Raw genomic sequence first — 11389 nt, 5'->3', positions numbered from 1 at the left:
ACGCATGCGAGAACCAATGCGGTTCATTCTCGTGTGTTACGCAGCATGTTTGAGCTTCTGCGAGAGGTTTGTTCTCGCGCGAGTCAAGCAGGTTAGGTTGAGCTGTTTATGTTCGCTGACGATCAATGTTTATATGTGAATAAAAGCCTAAATTAAATCTGTTAGTCATATAAAGTGATCGAATCGCTTCAGAAAATTTGGAAACCACTTCATTCATATAGATTAGTTTTATGATCTCTTTATGAACTTTTTGAAGCATCAAATTTTTAGTTGCGTAAGCAGACTATGGAGGGACAGAAAGCTCTCAGATTTCATCAAAAAGATCTTCATTTGCATTCCGAAGATGAACGAAAGTCTTATAGGTTTGGAACAACATGAGGGTGAGTAATTAATGACAGAATTTAAATTTTTGGGTGATCTATCCCTTTAAATTTAGAACAAATTTAGCTGTGTGTATGTACTGTATTTCTGTCACATAAGGGTTCAGTCATTAGCTATGTTTCCATCCACCTATTTTTATGTGAATTTTGGGAAATCACATAAAAAATGATGGATGGAAATGCTAAGATGCGCATAAATTCTAAAAAAAAAAAAGTGCACAAAAAAAACTTTCTCAGTTGAGGCGGATAATGTTTTTATCCGATAAGAAGACATGCATAAGCTATGTTAACACATTTACCACATAAATCAACTTGATGTGCAACATAAAAAAACTCGTGACTTTGCCTCAACAGATTGTATAAGTGGACTCATTGGCATCATCATAAGGGGTTGGTTGTAACATTTTTAATGAACTGTTATCCCCACCCCAAACAGCCATAACATAGCTAACTGTTTTAGCATGTCGATTTGAAGTTAGCATGAATGCAAAGCTTTAAATTAAACTGAGAAATGGCTACTTTAGGTTATGTGAGTCAAATAATTGTATCTACAAAAATAATCTTGATAACATTTTTATTTTATTCTTAAATTTAGGCTGTTACCAATCAAATAAAATTAAAATCAACAAAATCCATCTTTGCACTTAAGAGGTGGCACAGGAGCTGCCTTGAAGTGGCATCACTGGTGTAATAATGTAAACTGAAGTCACTGAAAAAATCCCACCATAACATGACAGTGACGTACAGAGACAAGAAACAAGCAGAGTGATACAAATGGTGAAAAGTCCTAGTGCTAATGGTGAAATATCAGCACACTTGCAATGTCTCTCGTCCAGTCAGATTTGAAGGCTGAAATTAATAGTTGTGAGTGTATATAGACCTCACTGAGTTCAGCTTGTGTTCCTAATACACTATGCTTAAAGTCCCACTGTAGTCAACAATTTTATCCTTTAAAACTCATCTTTGATAACCAAAACTGATCTTTGATCACCAATATGCAAATTAGCCCTACCTCCACTCAATCACACAAGCTCAGAATACCTGATCCACTCGTTCAAAATCAGTATCCTTAGAAATGCTTTGAACAACTCGGTAGAGAGGCATATAGTTTATCATAACATCGAAATATAGCCTACATCATATACATAATTCACTCACTATATTGCTAAATGTACCTGATTTTTTTTATATCAACAAAAAAATATACTGGGATAATCTGGCTTCTCTTCAGCCCCCAATGCTTCGCAGCATAGTTAATGATATGCTAAAGCCCGCCCCACTTGTTGACGGGATTGGTTACACCTCAATTGTGATGTAGAGAACAAGGGCGATTTCAAACCACGCTTTTGAGACTGTCTTTGGTAAACTGAAGTTTTAAGGGGAAAATCCTCAGCAGTGGTGTTATGAATTTGTACATGGTTTGTCTTAAAGGGCAGCTATTATGCCCCTTTTTACAAGATGTAAAATATGTCTCTGATTTCCCTAGAGTGTGTATGTGAAGATTTAGCTCACAATACCCACAGATCATTTTTTATAGCATGTTAAAATTGCCACTTTTTGGGAGTGAGCAAAAACACGCCTTTTGTGTGTGTCCCTTTAAATGCAAATGAGCTGCTGCACCCAGCCCCCTTTCAAGAAGAGAGCTGGGTTTCAAGAACTCATGCAACAAACAAACAGGACAATCTTCTGCACTGAAAATGTCGAAACTGGTCAGACAATGATGCCTACAGATTAAGAGAATATATGCTGCGTGGAGATAGGACAGGTATAGTTTAGTTTAATTATAGTTATAAATTATCTTGCTTTATCCACTATTAGTACAAGCCTGTTGTAGCGGACCCCGTCCGAATGATGGCCAAAACTTTACTGATGAGTTTTATGAAGTTTATTGTACATCCACCCTAGAAAATCACAGTAAGAGCTGAATAAAACACAGTACAAGAAGTGCGCATTAGTCTTATCCATAAACTCTCTCTCCCCTGCATTATCATCCACATACACAATGATCGAATTACACAAAAACACTTGTTACAACTAACAGTAAACAAATATATACAGACCTTATGCCTTTTTGGGGGTGCTTAATAAACTGGTAAACTTTTTATCCGTAAAACAACTCAATGTTACCTACAGCTGCTCCGGCCTGGAGAAAATTGCGGACTGTGTACAACTCCCTCAGGGCGGGATCTATGCTAATATGGCAGAGTCCGTCAGCAGTCTTGGGAGGGGCCTGTGCAAAGTGATGTCACTTCGCCCAGAATCTGCAAACGGCTTGTTTTATGGGGATTAAAAAAAGAGTGGGTGGATTTTTATCATTATAGGGTGGTTGTGTACACACACTGCCAACACATAATTATGTTCAAACACCATGTAAAAGTGGATTTTGCATAATAGGTGTAAAGCATTTTAAAGCATTTTAAAAACACCATAGACCAGGGGTGTTTCCTCCAAGGAGACAAGGGAGGCAGTGCCTCCTCAAAAATTAGGATGAGAAAATAATCCATATTACAAAAATAAAACAACGCAAATATTACAGAATGTGACCATAAAAAGTGTATAAGTCACTTGTTTTTCTAAAGGAACACTGTCCAACAGCGACACCCGCAGGTAAATTTACAGCGGGAGTCACGTTTCTCGTGCCTCCCTTCCCCTCATAGAAAATCAAAAGACCCCCTAAAGCGTGCGGTGGTTTTTTTTTAGGGGGGTAATAGAGAATGAATGGGGGAAAGTCACGTGAGAGGAGGCAATGCCTCCATCGCGCTATGATTGGATATGATCGGTTATGATTGGATATGATTGGTTTGTGCAATAAATCCCGCCTCTTGTTTACATGCGCGTTCCGCGAGTCAGATTCAGATTGATTCTAATTGGTCAATAGCTGTGTTTTATTCACGATAAAACATGGCTATGATCGCTTCACCCAACGGTTCTGTGCATCACTACACAACACCCTTAGCAACCACTCTTAGCAATGTAAACTGTATGTTCTCAATTGATATTGTTCTTTGAAGCTTGCTGTATTATGTAGAATAGTGTTGTGAGAAAAAAATCGATTGAGCGAGTTTATTACCTGCATTCAGATTTAGCATTTTCCTTCAGGTCAGTCCTATGTTCATAATAAAACATCTGTTTAAATGTCCGATGTATTATCCTGTCCTTTTAACATTTAAGGGGTTTTTCCGTGACTGACAGCGCTAGTCAAAGCATTTGTCAGTTGCGTCTTGTTCCGTGTTCACAACAATTCAGTCTTTTCAATATAAAAGTCTTCGCTACTGACTGACACACTCATAAAGAGTCTTTGCCGCCATCTAATGGCGTAATAATGTAACTTCTGTTGCTGTTCACAGTCAGGGACTATTTTTCCAGCGGAAGGAAGGCTTTTGGATGCTACGCGTTGTGCCTAACAACGCCCTTTAGCCGTGACTTATTCACGATACAGCACAGCCTCTCGTACCTTATTGCTTACATAAATGTAAAAGTGCTTAAAACACTAACTTGATGAGATTGACTTGGTTTTAACAAATATAACATTAATTACATTGTTAATTTAAAAATACAAAATAGAATTGTATTTGGTTTCTTTTTTTCTTTTTTGATGTAATGTAATATTCATTTAACAAGGAAAATGTGACAATGTTAAAAGTAACGGACATGAATTTACATTTTATTTATAAAAAATAAATAAGAAACTGTGAGGTCATTGTTTGCCTCCTCATTTCAGAATACCACTCTATGCCACTGCCATAGACATATAAACAACATTAACAACTTGATTTACACCCCAGGGGGTCTTTAAGTTTTATAAGCCAGGCTTGGCTGATTTTCTCATGAAAACCTTTTTATACTGGGAGTGGTCCTACTTTGATGTACTTGGAGAGGAAGCTTTACAATACAGACATTTCTTTCAAAATGCAACAAAAAGCCTGCCAACTGCATTGCAAGAATGAACATTTTCTAATATAAAGTCATGTTTTGTTAAACCTGTTCATTTTCAGATATCAAAAAGTACAAAATATAAATTTTATGAGTAAATCAAATAGGGAATAGAATACTACACTTTGTACTACATGGTACAGTAGGCTAAATGTAAATTACCTTGCAGACCATAGAATATTATAGGCATATAATATCAAAAGAAACCAAATGCTGTGGATCAATAGAATTTTGGATTTTATCATAGTTGATACAGTCTGTAAAATATAATACAGTTTTATTTTTACCAGACAGTCATACCAAGAGCACATGCAATATAAAAAAAAAGAATGCAAGGAAAAGCAGACATCCATTAGGTTTTAATGAGCACTTTTAAAAGAGAGGACAACATCTATTGTTACCATATGAAAGTGAAAACAGGACGTAAACAGTCATTTCTTGTTTCTCCTGTGTTGCCAAGAGCACAGCGGCCACATCTGTCTGTTCTAGTGGGGAATCTTTGAGATCCTGGGTTGAGGTGTTTTGGAGCCTCTGTTGACCACATGCTCTGGGAATAAAATGCATGCACTTTGACAGAGAAATTATGAAAAGAATCAATAAACACTCAAAAACAATCATTAACATGCAGATAAATATTATTATATTACAAATCATTATATTAACTATAGTGGGGCTGTGTAGGTTTATATGCAGTGCTTGTGCCAAATCAAATAGTAGATATTACATGAAAGGGCATAATAAAGACATAAGGATATAATATATACATATGTATGTTTATATAAATATAAACGTATAATTCACAGTTGCATTAGAGATGTGTGCACAGCTAGTCGTATATGTGTGGGAGCTGCCTCTAATGGTTTTCAAAACTAACATCAGAAGCTTTAAATGATCCCACAGTAGGTTATGGATGGCAGATGAAAACAAACACATGTCGGTTGTAATTAAAGATGTCGGTTGTAATTACAGATGCTTAAGCATAGAATTAACTAATTACTAACATGTGAAAGGGCTCAAAGGATGATTTATTCTCATTCATGTAATTCTAGAACACTGTTAAATATATGCATATATAATTTGCATATCCTTAAACAAAGGAACATATACATTTGGGGAGACAAATATCAGTGAAAAAAATAGTAAAATATATTACATTTTTGGTTTTATCCATTTTAATAGATTGGGATCAATATTTATACATTATCTGATAGAAGAATTTATGAACTTCAGTTTTAAATTTATGAGAATTATTGTGATTTCCATTCATTCATTCATTCATTCATTCATTCAAACAAATTAATGTAAAACCAAAACAACAACAATAATTGATGAGGATGGTGATGTTCTCTATGTTCTCTACATTTACCTGTCTAATGTGGAGCAGATATTTAAATTCTTTAAAAATCTGACATGGAAAAGTATAATGGGAACTCTATGGGTTAACTGAGGCTTGGGGAAACCTGTTGCCAATTAAGTGTGTGGAATGCCACATATAGACATTTCCTCAGAACTTCCACCACAGGTTGCAGAGCACATGTTCCCTTCCAGACCGCTTTAAAGGTTTAAAATGTTTGTTTTATTCAGATTTTTGCTTTCACAGTTTGGAAACAATTGTCGAAACTCACCATGTGGACACTGTGTTTGACTCTGATTCATTTGACGCTTTGATTCATTCTCTGGATTACAAGGGACCCACGTTCAAGTGTCTTTAGCATTTTCCTTTACACAGTGCACAAACTGCGATGGAAACTCAAAGGTTTTTATTTCTCATTTGTCTGATGATGTGTGGAGGAGACATTGAAAGTACATCTGAAATTTGCTCAGGAGTGCGCTGCCAGAGGTCTCTATCCAGATCACCAGATCACCAGAGCAGATCACCTCATGTCCAGAGCAGATATTCAGTTTATGCTCCAAGACGCCCATCGGTTCCCTATACAGTAATACATCCACAGAACAGCAGAACAGGCAGTCCGAAAGAAAACCCAAGGACCATCACGGCTGAGGTGTTCAACCCACAGGGATGCACGGGAGGAGGTTGCCATGGCTTGCCAAGATCAACAAATAATGATACGAAAGAGTGCAAAGGAATTGGTTGTAAACTGCCTGTAAGGATGCGACAAGATCCCAAACAGCATTCCTGTGTTGGAGATGCCTGCACCACAGGGTCAGATGCTGAAAAAAGCAGACTTTCTTTTGTCCATATGCAGGACAGAGCCGAGCAAGTATTGGGGGAATTTCCGGAGTTGGGAACTCGAGGGGGACCATCAACTGGAATTCAGTTAACATGTGACATTAAACCAGGTAGACAGTGATTGAATGATTTATTCCAGGGTGCTGAGTATTATGATACCAGTCCTGTGTTTTTATAATAGTGATATTACACTTGTTAAATTGCAAACCATGCCTTCTTCCTCAGGCAGTCTGTTGAAGCATGTCAATTTCGTGACAATATTAAAGCATGCATGTTATCAATAATGAAATGTGATTCAAATCTGAAACATGATTTCAACAAAAAAGTCATGCTAAATTCTCCTAAATTTTGACCTAGGCACAAATGAGGTCCATTCTGAAGATGCATTGGTGTTGCATTTGCATTTGGCAAAAGGTCAAGATAAACTGGTGGCCCAACTGCAGGGACAGCAAGCTGAGGTTAAGCAACTTCAGAGCACACTGAGAGAACAGCAAAGTGCTCTGTTAACCCACCAAAGGGAAATACTGGACCAGCAACGGATTATGTTTGAAAAGATGGAAGAAGTCAAGACCCAATACAATCTTCTTCTCAGCAGCGTCAAACAGTTATCTGTAAAAAGCCCACAGGGAGTCACTGAGAGCCATTTTGATGGTCTCCAATCCCAGGTTAGAACCTATTCTCAGGATGCCTTCACAATGCATAAGATGAACATGGATGCTAGTGTTACGGATGCTGGCAGACCTCTGTTTGGTTGTGGATCCTGCCGAGCAGATGAGTACTGCGACTTCAGTGCAGACCAGCCACGTTGTGAGAAATGCACTGTCTGCCCTCCAGGATTCTTTCTGGTGGCTCAGTGTTCGATTCATGCCGACAGGATTTGCCAGGTACGTTGTTGTCATTGAGGTTTACGTAATTAAAATTTTGATCATAGATACATAGTGCAATCAAATACAATTTATGTCATTTAAACAAATAAATGAATTGTGTCAAAAATCTTTTAGTCGAATTATTAGTTATAATAAATACAAGATAACAACTAAGTTGTCCAACAGGACAGAGACGAATGCCTAGAGATACCAAACTTATGTAAAGAACGCAACCAGTGCCTCAACACACCAGGTAAGATGTCTACCAGACTTCCAGACTTGTTTAAGATTTACTTCCTAAGAAATTAAGCATAGTGCATTGTTTCAGGAGGATTTCGCTGCTCCGGCATGTCGGAGAAGGAAGCAGTTGCTGGAATGTGTGGGCACTCTTATTTTTACAATTCTGAGATGGAGGAGTGTCAAGCCTGTACAGAATGCGATTCTCAGCCAGTGACATCCCCATGTTTGGCCATGAGGGATGCGGTGTGCGCCAACCCCTCAGAAAGCAGACTCTCTCTTTCCTGGTCTGGTAAAGTTGACTTAGCCAAAGGTAGTGAGCTTCCTGATAAGCAACTTCACATCCATGGCAATAGTGATGGAAGCCTTCTTTCCTGCACTGATGGTTGGATAGTGCTCCACCAGCATGGTCTTGTTTGGGTTGACCATAACATTGCTTTAAAACATGGCTGCCGCAGCTTTGTTCAAGCATGTTTACGACTGAATGCCAGTGAAGATGAAGGTCGGGATCTGAGTGGCATGCGTTTGGAGCAGCGGGAGGGGAAGTCTCTCCAGAGTGCTAGTGTGAGTGGAGCAACTGCTGTGGAGCCAGGTCATGTACTCTACCTTTCTCTCAAGAGTGCCACCAACCAGTGTAGCCAAGACAATGAAGATGTGCACCTTCAGAGCAGCCTAATCTCACCATTCAGTCTGCTCTGGTTGTCCCATGACACAGGTGCAGTTGCTATGACTGCTCAGGCCGTTGCCTCTGCGCACTACCACACCAACTACCGTCCTGCCTTCCGTACGTCATCCATCTCCGACCCTTACATGGTCGGCCTGACCCATGACAATCGTGGGGTACGCTTCAGGGAAAGTGGCACTGTGAAGTTTGTCCTTCAGCAAGCATTGTACTCAATGGGTCAAGCCTGTATCTCAGAGGGCTTCTACTTACTTGCATACGTGAACCACAATGGAAGCAGTGCTGAGCTGACCCGTGCATTCAAGCCCGGTGTTCATTACAGAGATACGTCTATATCTCTGTCGGCTGCTACTACTGTGGATTCTGGGGATATGCTCACCTTCGAGATCCTTGCACCTGCGCAGTGCAATGTGCGCTACTTTGGTGACGACTCTGGGATTAGTATGCTCAGTCTGGTGTGGATCCCTTCAGCTGTGTCCACTGCCTTGTCAGCATCCGTGTCCAGGAAAAGTCTCCCCTCTGGCGCAGTGCGGAATAAGGCCTTGTTCTTCCATCAGACAACTCCAGCAGTTCCACAAGTTGCACTTGCTGGAACCAAAGATCACAGAGACTTCATCTTTCGGGAAGCAGGGACAGCAAGTGTGGCCTTAGATCTGCGGCTTATCCACTCATGCAGTTTAATCAAACTCACCTTGCTGCAACAGAGTGGGTCTCGGGGGGATCAGCCAGCCCCTGTAGCTCAGCAGATTGGTGGACACATGCCGGAGGGAAGTGTATGGGCAAGTGTGGGACTGAGGGTATCATTCCAGGTGCGTAACGGCACTGTAATCTTCGCTACAGTAGACTGTGTGAGAGGGCGCATCAACCAAATTGCTCATGATGCAGGGAGTAGCATTTCTATCCTCTGGACAGCTGCATGATTCAGCTAGCATGACATCAAGCTGGCATGCTGAAGTTTTTAATTTCTTTATGCATTTAGCTGAGGTACTTTTGGATGATGGTTTTATTTAGGCATCAGTTAGTCCTTGATTAAGCTTAATTTGAAAATCCTAATTTCTAACCTGTACAACCAAATAGTACAAAAAGAAAAGTTTGCTTCAGTGTAGATTTCTGGGCTTTAAGTAGCATTGTCATCAAGTATGATTAAAAAAAAATTGCAGAGGAAAAAAAAAGTTGTGAAAATATAATGAACATTTACTCTGTATTTTTATTAGTATTATTTACAGATCTTTGTGTGATAGGTTGTTTTATGGTTTATTTTATTAAAATGTTTGCATCTACTTTGCAACTATTTTCTTTTCATTATATTTGCACTTCAAATGTATTATCTAAGTATATTTCTTTAATTATTTGCTTTGTTTTCCTCACCTTAAGTGAGAGGACATCTTACAGCATGTTTTGTATTTTGCCTGTATCTTCGAATAAAACTTTCAGTGGTAGATATATGGTGTTGTTTTATTTTTTAATTCAAAATTTAAGAAATAAAAAATAAAAAATATCCTATAGATTATAGTACTTTATAATAGTCACAGAAATTGTATTTACTATTACAACCACTTACTATGTCTTTCCAGGATTTAGTTTCAAGACTTTTTTCAAATGTCAACCCAGAACCCAGAAAAAGGTTGTAAACATTTTCAGTTTTTAGTGGGAATCAAATGCAGGCATCTGTGGCACACAGAACCAGATGTCTTTGATTGTGCTCTTTAATATGCAGGTTTTGAATAAAACAAAATAAAAGTAGTCTTCATTTATTTTTGTGTGTTGCTGTTCTTAAAGCAGAAATTGACATTTAATTTATCACAAATAATATCAATAACACACCAAATACTTCCTCAGTTTCTTAATGTTTCTATAAAAAGACCACAACCGAAACCATATCCTGAAGTCAAACTAGGACTGAAAATAGGTTTTTAATTTTAGGAAGCATGTACACAGACTTGCGGTTTTCCAAGACATTTGGTTAATATTAAAAGCTTTACTGGGAGCAGGAGATGACGTTGATCTAAAGTTATTCCATAAGGAGTAGAGTGTGATTGACTGAACCCTTCAAAGGGCTAATGTGAAACCCTGAATTACGGCTACTTTAACAGGGTCAGGTCAGTGCTCACAGACAGCCCTCACCATACAGCCCCCTCTAAAATTTCACACAGATGGAAATGAATCAGTGGTTAAAAAAAGAAAAAGATGCTTAACATTTGATGTGACGATGATGAGACGTGACGTGAAGGCTAATTATGGTAACCCATACTCAGAATTTGTCCTGTGAGCAGTGAGTAGTGAACACACACTACAAGCCATGGACACACACACCCAGAGCAGTGGGCAGCCATTTTGCTGCAGCACCCAGAGAGAGATTGGGGGTTAGGTGCCTAGCTTAAGGGCACCGTTGTGGGTATTGAGGGTGGATGAGAGCGCTGTTCATTCACTCCCCGCACCTACATATTGACAATCGAACCCACAACCTTCAGGTTACAAGTCACGACTGCCAACATTTGATTTAACTTTTTGATTTGTTCAGATCCCATTGATTTTGAAAATCAGACATGCAAATATACAATTGTCTACCGCATTTTGAATAGTGTGTTAAATGTGTAGAGATTTAGATGCTAACATGAGAAATGTGAGTCAAGAGTCTGTTTTGCTTTGTCAGGACAGATGACATGAACCTTGTGGCCTTCTCTCAGTGCAAGGGTTAAAATGTCTGGTGAAGTCACAGTACAGGTGTTCGGTGTTAGAGGATGTGATAATACTACTGTTGTGTTGAAGCCTGTACTTCATTTAAAGTAGAACATCTGGAAGTGTTTAATGATCATTGGGGGAGGTTAAAGCTTATTTTTACACTATTCCTATACACTAAGGGTTTGGTGAACCGTTCTCAGCCTGTAAGGCTGAGAGCTGATTATTTAATTATTCAAATATTATATAATTTTAGTTGATGTATCAGAGAGTAGAAGCTTTCAGAGTGATGGTTCATCCAAAACTCTCATGTCATTCCAACCACGCATGATTTTCTCTCTTCTGTGTAACACAAAAGAAGAAGATTTTTTTTTGACAGTCAATGGAGTATAGTGTTAGTTGGAAGGAAAGTCATACAAGT

This window comes from Ctenopharyngodon idella, chromosome 2, assembly GCF_019924925.1.
Source record: "Ctenopharyngodon idella isolate HZGC_01 chromosome 2, HZGC01, whole genome shotgun sequence".
Taxonomy (NCBI): Eukaryota; Metazoa; Chordata; class Actinopteri; order Cypriniformes; family Xenocyprididae; genus Ctenopharyngodon; species Ctenopharyngodon idella.
Note: the sequence above shows the minus strand (reverse complement) of the source record.